The sequence below is a fragment of the Phascolarctos cinereus genome, unplaced genomic scaffold, assembly GCF_003287225.1.
Source record: "Phascolarctos cinereus isolate Bilbo 61053 unplaced genomic scaffold, phaCin_HiC Scaffold_4;HRSCAF=312, whole genome shotgun sequence".
Taxonomy (NCBI): Eukaryota; Metazoa; Chordata; class Mammalia; order Diprotodontia; family Phascolarctidae; genus Phascolarctos; species Phascolarctos cinereus.
The window spans coordinates 223,673,237-223,695,026 of NW_027555847.1; the positions used below are offsets into that span (position 1 = coordinate 223,673,237).

At 37.2% G+C, this 21,790-nt stretch overlaps 1 pseudogene; it reads left to right on the forward strand.

Moving 5' to 3' along the window:
* Positions 1-1,682: 1,682 nt before the first annotated feature.
* Positions 1,683-20,627, forward strand: LOC110201902 (cytochrome P450 3A8-like; annotated as a pseudogene).
* The last annotated feature ends 1,163 nt before the right edge of the window (positions 20,628-21,790 follow it).

Genomic DNA, 21,790 nt, shown 5'->3' on the forward strand with positions numbered 1-21,790 from the left:
CCCTCCCTTCTCTTATTCCTTTCCTCTTCTACTTTCCTGTAGGGTAAGGTTGATTTCTATACCAAATTGAGTGTTTATGTTATTCCCTCTTTGAGACAATTCTAATGAAAGTAAGGTTCACTGACTCCCCCTGACTTCCTTTCCCCTCCATAGTAAAAGCTTTTCTCGCCTCTTTTATGTGAGGTAATGTATACCATTCTATCTCTCCCTTTCTTGTTCTCCCAGTACATTGCTTTTTCACCCCTTGATTTTATTTATTAGACATCATCCCTTCATATTCAACTCATACCTTTGCCTTCTGTCCATATATACTCCTTCTAATGAGAAACATCTTAAAAAGTTACAAATATCATCTTCCCACACAGGAAGGTAAACAGTTTAACCTTAATAAGTCCCTTATGATTTCCCTTTCCTTTTTATGCTTCTCTTGAGTCCTGTGTTTGGAAGTAAATTTTCTATTCAGCTCTGGTCTTTCCATCAAGAATGCTTGAAAGTCCTCTATCTCATTAATATTCATTTTTTTTCCCCTGAAAGATTATACTCAGTTTTGCTGGGTACCTGATTCTTGGTTGTAATCCTAGCTCCTTTGCCCTCTGGAATATCATATTCTAAGCCTTGTGATCCTTTAAGATAGAAGCTGCTAAATCTTGTGTTATCCTTACTGTGGTTCCACCAAGCTTGATTTTTTTTCTTTCTTGCTCCTTGCAATATTTACTCTATGACCTGTGGACCTCTGGAATTTGGCCAATATTCCTGGCAGTTTTAATTTTGGGATCTAGTTTGCAGCCAGACCTGTACTCAGGGATTTTTCTAGCTTAGTAGGCAATTTGACAGCACTTGAATATTGCTAGTACAGTCTTCAAGAGCCTAGGGTGACCTCCACATAATGGTGAAGATTAATTGAATTATTATCATTACAGTATGGAGACATTGTGGTACAGTGGAAAGAGAACTGGCTGTGAAGTCAGAGAATTTGGTTTCCACTCCTGCCTTTGATGCATACTACTGGTTTGACTTCAGGCAAGTCAGTTAATATCTCTTTGCCTGAATTTCTTCATTCATAAAAACCTAGGGTTATTAGATTAGACGGCCTTTTTCTGAGGTTCCTTTTAGCTCTAGACTTATGATTATAAAATGTGTACTGAGACTGGGTTGGTGGGAGGAAGGGGAGGGAAAGACTAGTGTTGGTGACTATTTTGTCATCTAGCTCCAAGAGTATTGACCATTTCAAAGGCAGATATTGTGATTTGTTGACTTAAGAAGTTATCTTTCTGTGCATATCTCTGAAATAAACTTTATTTTTTTCTGTCTTGATGCTCTGAATAGGCTTTATGATGGTAGCCTGCCTATCTTAGCCATTCTGGATCCAGCCTTCATCAAACTAGTCCTACTGGAAGAGTTTTACACACTCTTCACCAATCATTGGGTAAGTCACTGACGGACAGAGGTGCATCTGGATGCTTCTTGGCTTGAAGCCTTTCAAACATTCTAATCTAAGCTTTCAAATTCTGTAGGAAAGCTTGGGAACTTTGCTTCAAAATCTTCTTTTCTTACTGTTGGCTGCATTCCCTAAAGAATAAAGACTGATCACGATCTTGGATGATTGAAGGGATCATTTATCAAATAACACATACAAAGCATTTTCTAGACAATTATATCTCACTCTAGTGGCTTGATCCATCATGAACATGGCCAGATACTTCAAAAAGAAGCCAGAATTAGAGTTTGTGCAGCAGCACTTGGGAACTGGCAGTGCTTTTCAGAAAGCAAAGCGTGACCTTACACCTGTATTACAAAACAATATTCAGGTATGGAAGTCAGGATTTTGGTGACAATAATAATTTCTATTGACTAGAGCAGGTTACATGATGAAGGTAACACAATTGAGGCAAATCAATGTGAAGGTTGCATGGCCAAAGAGTTATCATTTTTTAAAAGATAAAATTGACCCTTAACAAAATACTTGTACCACAGCACAAAGGTTGATAAATGTTTCCACCCATAATACCCATCATGACATAGTACCCATGTATCATAGTCTGCTTAGTACCAGAAAGGTTACCTTCTCCCCATTCCAGAAAATCATTCCCCCTGCCTCTTAACTCAGTGTCTAAAATTCTACCATTTATGATTTATGAATATTTCCATCTGGTCTTGAAGGCTTTTCCATTTTCAGAGGGTCTATATTAAGACACACTAACTGCTATTGGAAGAAGGAAATATGTGAAGCTATATCAGTTACTACCTTATTAGGGACTGATGGGCAGCTACTTAAAATTGAGACCCAGTAAAAATTGAACATAGGATCAGTGCCTGAGGGAAAGAAGGATACTGAGTTGAGAATGAAGAAGGTACTACAGAGAAAACTTTCCTTACTTTGTAATTTTGCCCTGGGCCAGCCCTACATGTGACATAAACATTAAACAGACTTTGAAACATTTTGAATGCCGAATTATTTTCTAGAGTTTAACCTATGCAAAATTTATCAGTTTTCTGTTCAGCTGTCTTCCTCGTGGTCTAGTGAAAAGTATATTGGGGTGGGAGTCAGGAAACCTGGGTTTCTGACCATGCTCTGTGAGACCTTTGGCCACTTACACAATCTCTCTCTGTCTCAGTTTTGTCCAGTGGGGATAGTTATACTAAGCCTACATTCTAATGGCGGAAAGAAAATCTAGTAAAATTGAAAATTCTAATAAAAATCTAAATTGTTCTACAAAATTAAAGATATATGTTAAAGCTAATGAGATAATTAATGCTTCTAAAAACTCAGATTTTTAAACTTCATCAAGAGGCATTAATTGAACATTTACTACTTCCTGGCTGCCAAGGATACGTAGACAAAAATTAACAATTTCTTGGCCTCAAGGAGCATTCATTATATTGGGAAAAATGACATATATACATTTAAATGCATACAAAGTAAATGCATAGTAATTGGCAGGGGTTGGGAGACAGAGAGTCACTATTAGCAAAGGAGATCAGAAAAAGTCAGTCTAGACTCATTCTAATTGGATGTTAGTCAGTCAGTCAATAAACATTTTTAAATTTCCTTCTATGTATTAGCCTCCTTGCTAACCACTGGGGATGCAAGGAAAGGCAAAAGACAGTCCCTGTTCTCAAAGAACTCAAATCTTATTCATATTTTTGAAAGGCTGTGTGGTATAGTGGAAAGACCATCAGACCTGCAGCCAAGAAAGAGCCAGTTTGAAGTCCCACCCATGACTCTAATAGTGTGATTGTAGGCATCACTTTTCTTTGAGTCTCTGTTTCCTCATCTGTTGTTCAGTCTTTTCAGTTGTGTCCAATTCTCCATTACCCCATTTGGGGTTTTCTTGCAAAAGAGTGGTTTGCCCTTTCCTTTTCTAGTTCATTTTACACATGAGGAACTGAGGCAAACATGCTTAAGTGACTTGCCCAGGGTCACACATCTAGTAAGTGTCTGAGACTGGAGTGTACCACCTAGCTGCCCTTTCTCATCTGTAAAATTGGGGTTGCATACAGTGTTAAAAATCTATATCCAAGGATGATCCTTAAAACCCAAGGTTTTGGTGAGAGTTTCAAATAAGATCAGGAATGTAATGTGTTTCATCATCATCATCATTACTAACAGCTTCAAGTGTCTTTCTTGGCAATAGTTCAACTCTCCTATCTCCTAGGCCCTTTAGTATTGAGAATTGGGCCTTTCTCTGAGGGCAGCTCTTTCTAAAATTCTTTTTTAATTGAATTCTTTTTTTTTTTCACCAACTTCATTTCCAGATCTATCTCCTTCCTCCCAACCTCCTTCTCTCTCCAATGTGACTATGAGGGATAAGCCCAGACTTAAGACTAGCTTCTTAACCTGGGGTCCATAGGTCCGCGGACAGGTTTCAGGAGATTCATGGACTTGAATGGGATTTTTTAAAAAATTTCAACGTAATTGGTTTCCTTTATAATCCCATGTATTCTAGAAAGTGGTCCATAGATTTCACTAAATTGCCTGATGGATCTATGACACACATACAAAGATTAAAAACTCCTGTCCTAAAGTATTATATTCAAGTCCAAAATACCAAAGCCTAGAATTATTGCCTACCACAATCTTATTACCCAGCCTCCTCCTGTATCTGTAAAGATTCTTCTGAGAGAAAGAACATAGCTTATTACCAGGGTCAACGTAACTTAATCCTTACTCGGAAAAAAACTCAGAACAATTTCCTCTAACTCAGTTGGGTCCTGGTTCTATTTACTTAGAATTTTGATATAAATCTTGTGGAATCTCCCATCTCCAATGCTACAGGAAAGAAATAGAAGTGTGTCTGGGCCATTACTTTCCTTACATTTATTTACCCGTGAGAAACCCAAGGAGGTAAGTATGGCTCAGTCTGTTGCCAAAGAAGGGGAAGAGAAGGGAGGGAGGGGAAAGGAGGGAAAGGAAATGAAAGGAGGGTTGTTTTGAAAGTTCATTTATGGATTGTTCACTTTTCCCCTAAAATTGGGTTATTTAAATTTTCTACTTTGTGTTCTGTTAATCTGGGAATTTTGTGTTGTTGTAAATATTCATTCATTTTATTTAACTTTTTGGCTTTATGGAATATAGTTGGGGAAAATAATTTCTAGTAATTTTCATTATGAAAACTTTTTTACTTTTACTACTCTTATGTAATTTTACTTTTTTTAAAAAATCAAATTCGCTAATGATTTATTTCATTGTTTTTTCCACAAAAAAATTAGCTCCTCTTACTATTAATTAATTGTTGTCATAGTCATTTGCTTGTTATTCTTTTACTTCACTTTCAGAATTTCTATTTTGGTATTTACTGGAGTTTTAAAATTTGTTGATTTTCTATTCTTTTGTTGATAAAAGAATTTAGAGACATGCATTTTCCCCTAAATACTTCTTTTGCTTCATTCTCCCAATTTTTGTTATCTCATCATTTTCATTATCTTTGATGAAATTAGCTATTATGTCTATAATTTGTTCTTTGAACCACCAGTTCTTTAGGATTATGTTATTTTGTCTCCAATTAACTTCTCTATCTTCAGTGGCCTTATATTGAATATAATTTTTGTTGCATTGGGTTCAGTAAATGATGTATTTATTACTTCTGCTTTTCTACATTTGTTCATGAATGGCCTCCACTCCAATATCCAGTTAATTTTTGTAATGGTACCATGAAATATTGAGGATTTGTATATCCTTTTCCTTATCCATTCACCAATCACCACAATTTATCATATCTAACTTTTCTAAAGTTTCTTTGAGGTCTTTAACTTCTTTATTGTCTATTTTTTGTTAGACTTATTTGGTTTTGAAAGGAGTACATTTAGGTTCCCATTATTATAGTTTTACTTCCTATTTTTCCCAATAACTAGTTTCATTTCACCATTCAGTGTGTGTGTGTGTGTGTGTGTGTGTGTGTGTGTGTGTATGATCTAGGTGGCACAATAAACAGAGTGTTGGGCCTGCAGTCAGGAAGAGTCACTTTCCTGAGTTCAAATCTAGCCTCAAACACTTACTGGCTATGTGACCATTGGGGTCACTTAATTGTTTGCTTCAGTTTCCTCATCTGAAAAATAAACTGGAGAAGGAAATGACAAACTACTCTAGTATCTCTGCCAAGAAAATCCAAGTGGATCATTAAGAGTCAGACATGATTGGAAAACAGCTGAAATATTTGTGTGTGTGTGTGTTTGTGTGTGTACTGATGTTAACTTTCTATGGTACCTGTAAACATAATATTTTCTCTGCTGTCTCTTTTAATCAAGTCTATTTTTATTGCTGCTTCATCTGAGTCCATGTTACCACCACAGCTTTTTTTTTAGTTCATCTGAAGCAAAATAGATTTTGCTCCATCTCCTTATTTTAACTAGGAGTGAATCTTTATTTTTCTAGTGTGTTACTGTAAACAACATATTGTTCAGTTCTACTATTGAATCCATTCTGCTCTCTTCTTTTGTGTGGTGGGTGAGTTCATCTAACTGGTATTCACAGTGACAATCATGAATTGTGTATTTCCTTCCATTCTATTTTCTTATACTTTTCCCTCTCTTTGCCTTCACCCTCCCTCATAAAAACAAACAAACAAAAAAAAAGATGGGGAAAAAAAGATGTATACTCAGTACAAGTTGTATGTGCTTAATGAAGTTTGCTTACCCTCCCCTGACCTTTTTCTTATCTCTTCATCTAGATCCCATTCACAAGGGTCATAAAGAGATGCCCAATATATGGTAAAGAAGTCAAACTTATTCTTTGAGTTAGTACGCTGTATACTTCAAGAAGGAATACTATGGTTCTGATGTATATTTTTTTGGACCTGATTCTTTTTTCTCTGGGCATTGAGCATTCAGTTCTTCAAGTATTTCAGGGTCAGTTCAGGTGAGAGAGCCACAAACTTTTAGCAGGTCCTAAATAGTCTTAACTAGGAAAGGAGCCTCTGATCTAGAATTAACCATAATTTTCTAAATCTGTTTTACTCTAAGAAACACAACTATGAGCTTGCTCATGGTTTTAGCTCCAGTAGACAGTTTTGGTCTCAGCAGGAATGTAGACTTAGACATCTTGTGGAGATTTGTAAGGATAAGGGCTGAAACAAAGGTGGCCTTCTGGGTAAATCTGAAAGCCAATTAATGAAAACATCTTCCTCATTCTATTAAGAATAACTTTCCTTCTAGGAAAGAATTTTTACAACTAGTGTCTCTGATAAGGGCCTCATTTCTAAAATATATGTAGAACTAAGTCAAATTTATAAGAATATAAGTCATTCCTCAATTGATAAATGGTCAAAGGATATTAACAGGTAGTTTTCAGATGAAAAAATTAAAGCTATCTACAGTCATATGAAAAAATGCTCTAAATCACTATTGTTTAGAGAAACATAAATCAAAACAACTTTCAGGTACTACATCACACCTATCAGATTGGTTAACATGACAAAACAGGAAAATGATAAATGTTGGAGAAGATGTGGGAAAATTGGAATATTCATGCATTGTTGGTGGAGTTGTGAACTGATCCAACCATTCTGGAGAGCAATTTGGAACTATACCAAATGGCTATAAAAGTGTTCATACCCTTTGACCCAGCAATAGCACTTCTTGGGCTGTATCTCAAAGAGATCATAAAAATGGGGAAGGGACCCACATATACAAAAATATTTATAGCAGCTCTTTTTGTGATGGGAAAGAATTGGAAATTGAGGGGATGCCCATCAATTAAGGAATGGCTGAACAAGTTCTAGTATATGAATGTAATGGAATACTATTGTGCTCTAAGAAATGATGAACAGGGGAACTCCAGAAAAACCTGGAAAGACTTGTATGGACTGATGCTGAGTGAAATGAGCAGAACCAAGAGAACATTGTACACAGTACCAGCCAAGTTGTATGATGACTTTGATAGACCTAGCCCTTCTCAACAATGCATGGATCTAAGACATCTCCAAAGGTCTCATGATGGAAAATGCTATCCACATTCAGAAGAAGAACTATGGAGTTTGAATGCAGATCAAAGCATACTATTTGCTCTTTTTTCTTCTGCTTTGTTTTGGTTTTTTTGTTCTTGTGTCTCCTCCTATTGGTTCTAATTTTTCCTTTACAACATGACTGATGTGAAAATATGTTTAATAGGAATATGTATGTAGAGCCTATATCAGATTGCATGCCATCTTGGGAAGGGAGACAGGGAGGGAGGGGGAGAAAATTTAAGACTCAAAAGCTTATAGAAGTGAATGTCGAAAACTAAAAATAAATTAATGAATTTTTTAAAAAGAGGAAATGTAAAAAAAAAAAGGATAACTTCTCTTTTCTTCAATATGGGGAATTAAGATTCAATGCTAGAAAAATCCAAATGCCTAGCATCACTAGAGCTTTGTGCCCTATTGGACACTCTAATAATTGTGGACTGATTAACTTTGGGCTGTGTTTCAGATGTTTCCTATTATCAAACACCATGGAGATGTTCTGGTGCAAAACATCGAGAAGGGAATGACCAAAGATGAATCTCTGTATGTGAAGGAGTAAGAATGGTCATCCAGGGTTTGCAAAAACAAAAAACAAAACAAAACAAAAAACCCAAACAATTGTTTTTGCAAGATTGGAGCAGGCTGGATCAAGGGATTCAGGTTGAAGACCCTTCTCATTGAATAAAATAGAGTTTAAGCTAAGGCCTGGGCCTAGAGTGTCAGCCTCAGAGTCCTGAAGACAAGGGTTCAAGTCTTGCCTCTGATGCCTAATGACTATATGCCCTTAGACAATTCACTTAACCTCACATATCTCAAGATAGCTAATTGAAGATTTGTTATCAGTAGAATTTCCTCATTTGAATTCCCTCTACCAATGAAGTCTTAAGTCCAGTCAAGAAAGAGAGAGAGAGAAGACAGAGACAGAAACAGAATCAGAGAATGATAGACACACAGAGAGGGAGACAGACATTTGTCTTTCCTTAGACGTGTATATAAACCCAAACCTATAGGCTTGGAGTGGATTTAAAAAAAATATATCAGGAAGAATTGTACTGTAAGGAGATAATGGGATCATTGTCCTCAACTACAAAGAAGGCTGTATGGCATGAAGAACGTAAGCTGGCTGCAGTGCCAAGAAGAATAGGTTCAAGTCTTGCACCCCACATATATTTCCTCTGTGACATTGGGCACCTTAATTAATCTCCCAATGTTCCAGGCAAATTTTAGAAGAGTTGCTATTTTGCATCGGAAGAAAAAATTTACTTAGCCACAAAAGATCTTTACCAAAAAATTTTAATAAAACTTCAGTTGTAAGGGAAGTGTTTATTTAGTTAGCAGGAATCTCTTCTACAGAATCCCTGATGACTTCCCCAGTATCCCACATCCTGATCTGTACCAAGTGTGGTAAGGCTTGGCAGCTGGGCTTCCTTATGAATCATATCTTTCAGTCGTGTTAGCAAATTTCCTCTTTAATATCCTCCAGTATCCCCCTGCCCCCAATAATCCTAAAATTGGGCTTATTGACTTAAATTCTACTTAAAGCTCCTCATTCTTATATCTTAAGGCTTTGACCCATATTAGAATGAAATCTGCCTGGAAGAGGCAACTAACTTATGAACAGTCATTTCTCAGAGTAGTTCCCAGAGTAAATTTTGTTTTGAAGAAAAGAGGCTCTGAGTGACTGAGAAGTTAGGAAAAGCTGAGAGTGATGTAGAACTGAGAATAAGGGTGCTGTGGTACAGAGGAATGAGTGCTGAATTTGAAGTGCAAAGACCTGAGTTCAAATCCAGGTTTGGTGTTAACTATATGTGTGTGTGTGTGTATGTGTGTGTGCAAGTATATATATGTGTGTGTATCTATATCTATATCTATATATCTATATCTATATCTATATCTATATCTATATCTATATCTATATATATCTATATCTATATCTATATCTATATCTATATCTATATCTATACCTATACCTATATCTATATCTATATCTATATCTATATCTATATCTATATATACAGATATAGATATATATACATATGTATGTATATATTTCAGGCTCAAATACTGGCTCTGCCCACTTACTAATTCTGTGATCTTGACAACCCCTCTTTGGACCTCAGTTTCTTTTTTCCTAAAATGAAGTCGTTAGAGTAGGTCAAGAATTCTTAATCTGGTATACACGAACCCTTAAGAGGACTGGAGCTGAATTTCAAGGGGTCCATGGCTGTGGCTATAAAATGATTATATTTTTATTATCAGTAAAGTCCTACAGAAATTTGGCATTATGAAAATTAGCATTATGAATGAAGGCAACAAGCATTATTTTAAATTGGGATCCACAGGTTTTACCAGACTGTCAAAAGTGTTCATCACACACAAAAGGGTAAGAACCCCTGGTCTAGGTGACCCCTAAAGTCCTTCCAACTCTATCTAAATCTCTGATCCTGTGAAATGGCCAACTTCATCATTAGATCCACCAGTAGAAAGAGCATTAGGCTGATCAGGAGTTAGGACAACAAGGTTTTTCATTCTGACTTGACCAGTTATATTTAGGTGTTTGACTCTGGGCAAGTCATTCCATTGATCAAAGTTCTCATTTCCTCATCTCTAAAATGATAATAATGCTTTACTTCACAGAATTCTTGTGAAAATCCTCTTGAACTTTCCTTGTAAACTTCCAGCTGCTATATAATTATTGGCTACTCTTATGATGTGTGAAAACATTTTCGTAATGGTAAAACACCAGGCAAACATAAGTTGGTGACGTTATTGGCATGATAATTTGTAGATTAGTAAATGAGTTGTAGAGAGTTACAATGGACAGACAAATAAGGATCAAGTAACTTGCCCAGAATTACAAAGTGTCTGAGGAAGGATTTGAACCTAGTTTTTTGGTTTCCAAGCCCAGTATCATATCTAGGGAAATAGGGTTATCTCTGACTTTAAAATGAGTAGCAGAAAAAAAAAAAACATATCCTTGCATAGACTTTTTCAGTCTTCAGGGTATGGAGCAAAGTTGCTGGTTTGTTTTCTCTTAGGAATGGACATAGTAGTCAGATGATTAAAGATATATAGGGCAACCCTTTCTGTGGTTTTTCCCAGCTTTATGACTGAAAACCTTGTCATCTGTGAGCATGCTTGGAGGGTCTCAGGACAGGGTAGTTGTCTTAGAAATCAAGTGATTCTACACAATTACAATCACAAAAACATGTCTCCCTCAATGGAGCTTTGTAGCAGGGACATGTTTTGGTATATTTCAGAGCATTTTTCTTATGGCCCAGTTCAGATGACTATCTCAGTCTGTCTGGAGTTGCAGCAGAAAGAGCACTGGGCTTGCAGTCAAGCTAAATGTAATTTAAGTTTCAGTCCTTTATCTGACAATTACTAGTTGTATGACCCTAGACCAGTCACCTAACCTCTCTAAGCCACACTTTCCCCATCTATAAACTAGGCACAATAATATCTGTAGTATCTAACTTTCATGGTGGTTATATGGGTCAAATAAGATAAATCTGAGTATGTTCTTTGCAGACCTTAAATCAATATAAAATTTGCATCTGTGCTTATTATCACTCCAAAATGCTGTGAATCCATATGCTCTGATTCAATTTGTTTTAATTTAAGAAACATTTACTAAGCATAACATTCTTTTTTCAAGGGCAGGAGACAAGAGGAAGAGACCAAATATGTCTTTTTTGACAAAACTGAAGTAACTCTTCTCCAAGGAGAGTAATTGGTTGTTACAACAGTTTTAATATTTTATTTCAACTTACTTTCTACTATTAGGCCACTGGTAGTTGGGGGATTTCTATGTTGTTAGATCATTAAGATACTGCAAAATAATTGTAGCTCCTACTTTTCTTCCACACATATATAGTGCCTTGTATAACATATTACAAAATCATAAAATCCTACAATGTCAGACCTGGATTAAACTCTATACAACGCAATATCATAGAGTTAAAATGAGAAGGGAACTTTAGGACTGTTGAGTCTATGCTTCTCATTTTCTATATTAAGAAACTGAGATTCAGAAAGGAGAAGTGGCTTATTTAATGCCACTCAACTAAACAGTGACAGAGCTAGAACTAGAACCCAAGCCTCTTGACTACTAGTTCCCTTGGATCAATATACATTTTGTGATAAAGCCATAAATAGTTATACTTGTTCATATCTCCCATAGTTCTTATCTCAGAACTGGGTACAGAGTGAATGCTTAAGAAAAGCTTGAGAGATCATCTAAGAATCTTGAATTCCTGCCAACTTTTGTTTTTTAAATCAAAGTTCTTTTTCTCTCTGTAGTATCTCTGGGGCTACAGCCTGAATGTCATCATCAGCATTTTTTTTGACCCATACATCAACTCCATTAAGAATCCCCAATGACCCCTTCCTTTTTCACATGAAGAAGCTACTGTGTCTTTCAACTCTTTGAGCCCTCTGCATGTGTATGGGATCTATCCCTCATCAAACCACTTGTATCAGTGCTCACTCCCAACCTCAGGCCTTTCACAGTTCCACAATAGCAACTCAATTCCTCAAGAGTGGGAAAGAACTGTATTTCATGCCCCAATATTCAAGTAAAACTAAAGAGATTTGAGGGCACTGTTTCAGGCACAAAGGATAGGATGCATTTCTCACATCAGGGAAGAATCCTCAACTTCCTGAGCCAACTGGGTGGGTCAGTGACTATAGTGCTGAACGTGGAGTTAAGAAGAACTGATTTCAAATCCTGACACAGATGAGCTGGGCAAGTTAGCCTAAGTTTCCTTTTCTGTAAAATGGTTATAATAATATCCCCTACTTCATAGGACTTTTGTGAGAATCAAATGAGATAACGTATGCAAAGTACTTTGCAAACCTTAAAATACTATATACATGCTAGCTATTATTTTTATTACTAAAGAGTTGTATTTTGGCAGAACATTTGGACTGACAAGTTGGGAAATCAATCCAAAATAACAGGCATTTATTAAAGGTCTATTGTGCAAGGAACTATGGGAGGTATTGTGGATATAAGTACAAAACCAAACCAAACAAGAAAGTCTCTACTTTCAAGGAGCTTACACTCTACAAGGGATTGTTGTTATTTTTTCAGTCATGTCTGACTCTCCGTAATACCATTTGGAGTTTTCTTGGCAAAGATACGGGAGTGGTTTGCCATTTCCTTCTTCAATTCATTTTACAGATGAGGAAACTGTCCTGTATATTGCAGGCCCTTAATAGCTTGTTGAATGAATCAATATGCATGATGAGAGGCAAAGAAGACCACTCACACACATGGCAGTGTGATCAGAAGAGACTTTCCGAAGATGATGGAAGAGGAACTGAGCCTTGGAGGAAGTTAAGAATTTTCAGAAATTGAAATGAGGAAGTGAATTCTGGGAACCCAGGGACATAGAGGCATGAAGGTAGGAGATGGAGGGCCAAATTCAGAGAATAAATTGAAATTTAGGATAGCTTGACTAGAACTTTGGACCCATAAACCAAACTATGGTTTTTGCAACCATCATTCCCTTTTAGAAGAGGTATAACCACATAGAGAAAGAAAGAATTCTGGAGTGGGAGATGGGCTCATTAGAAAAATCATCTACTGGATCCTTAGATCACTTTAGAAATGAGGAAATGGGTCCAAGGACTGGAAATGAATTATCTAAGGACACAGAGGAATAAAAGTCAGGATTGTCTGATTCCAAATTCAGTGCTTACTACATTTATTCACTGACCTTTAGAACTTGATAGACTCATTCTCCAAGCTTATAGAATATTTCACTCCTGGCCCTTCTCTAGCTTGACTCTCCAAGGACTCTTTCCCTTTTCTCAATAGGATCGTTATCTCCTGTACTAAAAACTTGAGACCCCCCATGCATGCTTCTATCATTTTTCTTTGCTAAACTCCAAGTCGACATTCACTTTCTCATACACTTGCTTATCAGCACATTGCAAAGAACCTTCACTGGGATTCTTCCCAATCAGTATCTCCCTTTGAATTCTTGAGCACTTTGCACTTCTCACAGACATTACTGTACTTTCCTCAGAGTTATAGTGATTTCTGTAAACCTGAAAGCTCCCCTACACCCTTTAAAATTCTTCAATGCATTTCAATTTATATATTAAGCACCTATAGTGTAAGGCTTTCTCCTAAACTCTGAGGGACATTTGAAATGTCTGAGTTACTGGTCCTCCCTTTATGTAACTTACCATCTAATTGGGACATAAGATACACATACAGTATAACACAACTAGCACTTTAACAAGATACAAAATAAAGTAGTGTGCATGGTCTGAGGGGGACAATTCTTATTGCCTGGAAGCAAAAGGAAAGACTTTCTGAAGGAAGTAACATTTGAGTTGGACTTTAAAGAATGAATAGGAATTTAACTAGGGAAGGAAAAAGGAGGGATGCTACAGGCAGAGCCAGGGCATCATGGCAAATCACATAAAGGAGGAATAGCACATGGTATGTTTAGGGGATAGAAAACAGTCCAGTTTGGCTAGTAAATTGAGTTTTTAGAGAGAAATCACATAACAGATAACTGTATAGGTTCCAGATTATGGAGGGCATTGGATATTAGGTAGAGGAGTTGGAATACTACTCTGTATGCAGTGGGGAGCCACTACTGAGGTTTAAGCTGAGAAGTGAGCAGAAATACAAGGAAAATTGCCTTTGTAGCAGTGAGAAGGATGAATTAGGAGGTGAGACAAATGAGTGAAGGTGGGAATATTTGTTAGGAGACTATTGCAGACCAGATGTCATTCTTATTCTTCTTTGTACTCCTATAGACTAGAGATTCTTAATATGGGGTCCATGAACTTTGTTGTTGTTGAGGTTCATTTGATCAGTTATGTCTGATTCTTTATGACCCCATGATTTTCTTGTCAAAGATATTGGAGTGGTTTGCTGTTTCTCAGTGGATTCAGTGGATCCTTTTTTTTTTTTCAGACAATTAGAGGTTTAAGTGACTTGCCCAGAGTCAGATGTCTGGTTGTGTCTGAGGCTAGATTTGAATTCATGTTTTTGGCATTCCAGGCCCAGTGCTCTATCCACTGAGTCAACAACTGTATCATGAATTTAGTTTAAAAAATTGATAACTACATTTCAATATAATTTATTTCCCTTATTTTTATTGTATACATTAAAAACATCTTTTTGAAAAATGTCTATAGGTTTCACCAGATTGTCCAAGGTGTACATGGCACAAACAAGGTTAAGAACTCCTGCTCTAGATGCCTAATAGGGTTTGGCATAATAAATGCCTTTTCCATTGAATTGTATCTCATTCGAAGTCAGTCTAACAATTTACCAAACTTCATGGAATTAGAAGTTGTTCTTAATAGCCATACAGACCGATGACTGACATAAGTCAGAGGATTCTAGGGTCATGGATTTGGAGCTGGAAGGGACCTCAAAGGTCATCTAGTCCAATCTTTTTATTTTACAGATGAAGAACCTGAAGGAAATGACTTGTCCAAGGTCACACAGGTAGTAAGCATCAGAGGCAAGATTAGAACCCAGGCCCAGAACCACTGTTCTTCTTCTATACTATGCTCCAATAGTATTAAATGACTTGGACTGGGACCAGGACTGATCTCAGAATAATGATCTCCCTAGGGTTTTCTCCCACTTTTCCTACTCAGCCTTATGTCTCATCATTGTCACTAGAAAGGATCTCTGAAGAAACCAATTGGTTTCTTTTGTCATTTTCTCTAGTGGTGTTTCCCTCTCTTGTGCCCATATTGGGAAAAAATGAATGTGAGTCTCTTCTCCAAAAAACATTCGAACTTTCTTGTGAGTGCAGTACGGTATATTGTAGTAGACCAGCAAAAGAGCAACACGAGGGGGGATTTACCCCTAGAGTATATGGAGCCAGCTTTGCTGAAATTTGGACCTAAGAAAATATCCTGGTCAAAAAGTAAATTTTGTTTGTTTTTTCATAGGATCCTAATTTTAGTGCTAGAAGGAAACTAAACCAATTTTTTTATTTTATAGCCGAGGAAAGAGAAACACCAAGAATTTAAGTGGTTTGCCTGTGTCATAGTGCTGGAGCCATTCAGTAAATGCATTTTAGATTTGGCATTCATGGCAGCATCCACATACCTGTTTAGTTATGGAGTTTAAAAGAACTGAGGTTCCATATTCAGTTTGGGCAGTATAATGATGTAAAAGACAGTGCAGCATGCAGGTATGCCTGGGAGTCAAGAGACCTGGGTTCTGCTCTGCATTCTGTCAATAACTAACTACCTATGTGACCTTGGGCAAATTACTTACCTTCTCTGGAGCCTGGTTTTCTCATCTGGAAAATGGAGGGTGGGGGTGGGGTTGAAAGAAATTATCCCAAAGTTTCTTTCTAATTCTAACATCTTATTATTGTGTGTGTGTGTGTGTGTGTGTGTGTGTGTGTGTGTGTGAGAGAGAGAGAGAGAGAGAGAGAGAGAGAGAGAGAGAGAGAGAGAGAGAGAGAGAATCCTCTGCTGTCAAACAAACCTAAAGCTCTCATACTTTACTAATCAGCAGTATTAGCCTGAGGACATAAGGGATGCAGAAAGTCCTTTAAATTATTTATCCTAAAAGTCCTTTGTCATTTCTTCCAGGACTGCTACCAGTCTCAGTCATGTCTTTTTCATAACCAGAGTCTTGAATACCTGGGGTTCTCTACACATCTCAAGGTTTTACAGAACTTGAAGATGGAGAAGATTCTCTTAGGAAAGCTATGCCATGCTGGGGAATGACTTATGAGGAGAAAAAGGAAGGATACCTCTCTCAGATCCTGTTATTGCCATCCAAAATCATGCCTTTAGAGATTCATTCTTAAGCTAGTAGTTTTTTCCTATTAAAACTTAAAAATAATTTTTGTTAATTAATAAGCAATTAAATTTTACCTTCTTCTTCCTCTCCACTGGAACAAAAAAAGAAAATTCTTGTGACAAAAATTCACAGTCAAGAAAAGAAATTTTGATATTGGCTGTGTCCAAAACCACATCTCTTTCTGTGCATTGAATTATAGTTGATCATTGTATTGATCAGAGTTTTTAAGCCTTTGAAAGTTGTTCATTTTTACAGTGTTGCTGTTATAGAAGAAACACTAATATATAGTAGAAATTCTTCTGGTTTTCTTCACTTCATTCTACATTGTCAAACTGCAACCATTCAAGGACTAGTGTGAAATATTTGTAAAAATATATTTGTAAAGCTTTTAGCACAGTGCCTTGGCACATAATAGGCACTTAATAAATCTTTGTTCTCCTACACTTTCTCCCCATTTCCCTTCTGTATGTGAACAACAGAGCTACCAAGAGTCCTGCCTGTTGGCTGTATTTTTCTTACTTTTAAATTGTTTTCTCCTGAAAATCAGGGTTGAAATGGAGATTTCTGCCCAGGCTATTACTTTGATTTTACTGCCTACAAAATTACAAGCATGATCTTCAACTTTATCTTTTGTAACTGGACTACCCATTGCTTGGAAGAATAATCAGTTGCTAGTACTTCAACATGAATTAGTTATTTGACCTTTTCCAGCATGAAAGTAAGTTGAGTCTATTTTGAAAAAGATTTATATGAGAATGTGAGGGCATGTGGTGGGCTTGAAGAGGATGGGAGTTAAAAAATAAGCCTTATCTACACTATGGGTTTGCCTAGAGCCAGCTCAGTGTGGTCAGTGCTATATGGGTATGAATGGACAGAGGATCAAACCAGGGAAAATCTAGATGTGTTGGGGATGGGGGAAGGGGCAAGGAGAGCACCTTCTCCCTGTCAAGTTTTAGTAAATTCTCAGATTTACCACATATTGGAAATTTCTAAGAAATATTGGCCCCCTTTTCTACCAGTCTTCTCAATATGAAAGGTTTATGATTAGGTCACAGAAAAAGATGGAGTTTATAGAGAGAATGATGAAGCTTATGTGACTTTAGTCATTTCCACCTGCTTTTCACCTTTCTGAATATGGCTCTGTTCCCAGGATTGGATGGATTTCCTACAATTAATGATTGATTCCTGGGCTACCAGTGACCCTGGATATAAGGAAAGAAGTAACTTTCTAAAAGTCAATGACATGATGAGAGTTGCTGAATATCTCCAGAAGTATAAACTCAACAATTCCAACGATGGTCCATCATAGTCAAATCATTATTCCAAATTAAGTATTATTGATGTAAAATCAGGGGTCAAATACATTTTCTCAAAGAATATGGACTCTAGAGTTTAGAGACTTGTTTCCTAGTCCTGGATCTATAAGTAGCTGTGTGACCTTGGACAGCTTACTTACCTATTCTAACCTTTAATTTCTTCCTCTATAAATGAGGATATTGGTCCCATTCAGCTTCAAAATTCTATGATACTATGATTTTTGTTTTGCTACTGTCCTCCCATTAAAAAAAGTGCTTACCAGGCCATTATTGTAATGTGGTACTCAGCCTTACTCAGATATTTTAAAGTCTCCATCTGTACCAAATAGGACTTAGCTTCCAATTAATTTCATCTGTGTCAGATGGACATTTCATAAGGACTAGGGGAAAACAACAAATTCAACATGATATTTTGCTTTGATTAGTCAATGACCAAAGCTGCTCTCAGCCAAGACCAGAGTGAAATATTTTCTTTTGGCTATGAATTTGGTACTATCCAGGGTCCTGACCGTTGACTACCTTTCTTTCACATTTATAACTTGGTTCTTTCCCTAAAGCTCTGACTGAAATAGAGATTGTTTCTCAGGTGGCTTTCTTTCTTCTGGCTGGCTATGGTTCTACAAGCTCAACCCCCTCACCTTCATCAATTATAACTTGGCCACCTATTTTGAAATCCAGAAGAAACTCCATGAAGAGATAGATAGTACTCTACCAAATAAGGTAAAAAAGGGCAAGTAATGCTTATTTGCTCAATTTAATCAATTAACTCAATCCAATGAACATTTAGTAACCAACAAGTGTTTATTTTTGTTCATTTACCCAGAATAAAACTCTCTCTCTCTCTCTCTCTCTCTCTCTCTCTCTCTCTCTCTCTCTCTCTCTCTCTCTCTCTTTGACAATGGCAAGATAAGGTCAGTAGCATAGAAATGGGAAGGCACTTCTTCTCAGCCCACCCTCATGCCTTCAAGGACAGTAGTACTGACGAATTCCCCCAAAGGTTAATATTTTTATTAAGTCTCAAAATTGAACTCAGTCTAAGCAAGGGAAGGATAAGAAGTGAACGTGTCATTTCAATGATGCGCTACTAGTGAACAGAGATACTAGGGAAGATGTAGGTCCATGTAGGTTGCTACTATCACTACAAATCATAGTCATAGAGAGCTGCCTAAAGCTCTGAGAGGTTAAATAAATTGTCCAGGATTCCACAACCAGTGTGTGTCAGGGTGGATACTTGAACTCAGGTCTTTATACCTTCAAAATCTATTTAACAGCAAATTCTTCATGATGCCTCTAAAGCCTGTGTATGCTGTATAACACAGGGTTCCAAGGTTGGAAATAGGTGAAATGTGTTTACTCTATCAGCAGACAAAAGGAATCAATTAACAGCATCCAATAAACATTTAGTAACCAGGGAGTGTTTATTGAAGGCTACTATGGATCAGAAATGGTGAGAGAAACAAGTAAGAATAAAACTATTGCTAAGCAGAGACTGAGTGGCATTACATAGACCACAAGAGATATGAACCCACAAAGGGTGGAGTATGATCTAGTATATGCTGGAAATAAAGCAAACTCATTCCTGGAAAAAACAAATTTCCCAGAAATTGCTACAAGAGAGACAGAAGAATCAGTCAAAAGTTCTCTTGTGCTCCAAATGAGAACCACCCAATGCAACACTATCTGCCATAGTAAATGTATAGTACCAATATTGTCTATTTAGCCCAAAGCAGTCAAGCCTTACTAATTCAGACCAAGGGGTGCGAAATCAATCTGACTGCTAATTTTCCAAGAAGTATTAGTTTTATTCTTTTGCAATGTATGTAGCAGCTGCTAATAAGTTAGCAGGGTTGTCCAGTGAAGGTCCTAGAAGGGAATGTTTAATGACCAAATAATGATTCATAACTAGCACAGCAATTGTAAGTAAATGAGGGCTTCTAAATTACTTGGAAACTGTATTCTTTCCTGCCATTTCAAACATTTTCCTTTTACACCATTCATTTGCATAGCAACTCCTCCCTTTATAGACATTGCACAGATAAGCTGTGTCCCTGTTCTTTGTCCAAAGGATCACACACTCCAAATTAATTGCATCTGAACTGATGACATTTCAAAGTACAATTGCTTGAAATTTGCAACATTTTGCAAAAACAGTCCCTCAAAGCCAATGGAATGGATGATTTCAGAATTTCATCATCTCTCCAATCACATAACTACTTAATATTTTTCTTTTTATTGAAGGACAAGAATGGTTGGATGACTAATAAATCAATAAAAGAACTATAAATGGATGAATGAATGAATGTCTTACTGCATGCAGCTGCCATATTCATGACGTGCTATTATACTTGTACTGAGGTTGGAAGAAAATATCTATTCTAACATTAATTTTATTAATGATCATATATTCATATATCCTAAACCTCAGCCCATGGCATGTTCTTGCTTTTCAAACAGATAGCTGTCATACATATAGCGTTTTAAGTTTTGCAAAATGCCTTACAAATAGTATAGAATTTTGTCCTGCTCACAATGTGAGAGGTTGGTGCTATTTTTATCTTAATTTTTCAGGTGATGAAACTGGGGCATGTAGAGGTTAAGTGCCTTGCTAGTAGTTGTCTGAGGCTGGATTTGAAATCAGATCTTCCTGACTCCAGGTCTAAGACCTCACTGTCAAATGAGTCATTGTTCATTAAAATAATTAGTCTGGATTATTTCTTTGAGTTCCCATCATTGCTCCTAGGGCACTGCCTTACATGTAGTAAGCATTTGATAGACATTTGCTGATGAATTTCATTTCTGAAAATATTGACTTCTCTCCTTAGGCAGCCCCCACCTATGACACCATCATTCAGATGGAGTATCTGGACATTGTGATAAATGAGACAGTCAGGCTCTTCCCCTCAATAGACATCTTGAGCGAGTCTTCCAGAAAACCAGAAAGATCAGTGGGATAAGGGTACAGCAGTAATGATCCCTGTTTATGCTCTGCATCATGACCTAGAATACTGGGAAGAACCTGAAGAGTTCCATCCTGAAAGGTACATGAAGGGAAGGCCATGGGTTGGTTAACTTTAGAGGGCCACTTGTTGAGACTTTGAGGAAAAGGTAATCAGGATGCTTCCGTGAGATGTGGATCATAGACAGTTAGCCCTAGCATCTCCAGCCAGGGAGCCTTTATGATGTGGGGTCATATGCTGTGCATAGAATTTAATTAACTGCATTGAAGAAAATGACAATGAGACTAGCTTTGAGCAGCTGTAACACAGAGGGGTTTATAGCCAGATATTAAAACCAGAGCCATGGGAATACTGGCCTAGGGCCAGACAAATCAGCAACAAGGAGGGTAAAGTTATGTTGAAAATAAAATTTAACTTCCCAGCTGAAGCAACTCTTATTCTGGCATCACTGTGGGGTCAAAACCTGACAAATGAGGCAGGAAACAGTGATGGCATTAGAGACCCTGGAGCAGGGAGCTGAGCAAGATTTAAAAGTCTCAGGTGTGGGTGTAGCAGTATTAAGTGTAGCTCCAGTCAGGGATAGGCCCTCAAGGTTGGGCAAAGGTCAGTATCTTCTCTGTACAAATCCATATTAACAATAATGATAATGATGATGATGGTGGTGGTGGTGGTAAGGATGGGGACTGGACTTACGGTTTCATTGGTATAAGGCACTGCCTCCACTAATGCAGGTAGCAATCCTCTCTGAAATTTAATGTCTTAGAATGCCTAGAGCTTCAAGATGTTAAAAGACTTGCTCAGTCATACGGAGAGTGTGCAAGAGGAGCAACTAACACCTGGGTCTCCTGGTTTTGAGGCCAGCTCTCTATCTACTATGCTGTATTAATAATAACAATGATGATGATGATGATGTTTTCGCTATTATTATTATTATTATTATTATTAATCAGTGAAAGGAAGAACTGAGATTTGAACCTAGGTGGGCTGATTACAAATCCAGAGCTACTTTTAAACTTGCTTTACAAATCTGCCTGTTTCCCATAAACAGAAGTTTTCACCCAATACATTCATAGGGGATAAGTAAACAGCACAGCCTATGTGCACAGCAAATTCTAAAAGGAATTCTGGCCTCTCCTGAGACGGCTGCATCATGACCCAGCTGTCTCTGCTTAACAGCCAACTCTATACCTAGAACTAACCCAGGTTGTATTATGACTGGTGGTAATGGCATTGAGAGCCTTCCCTAGGGTATGTCACTAGGGGAATTGTCCTGAA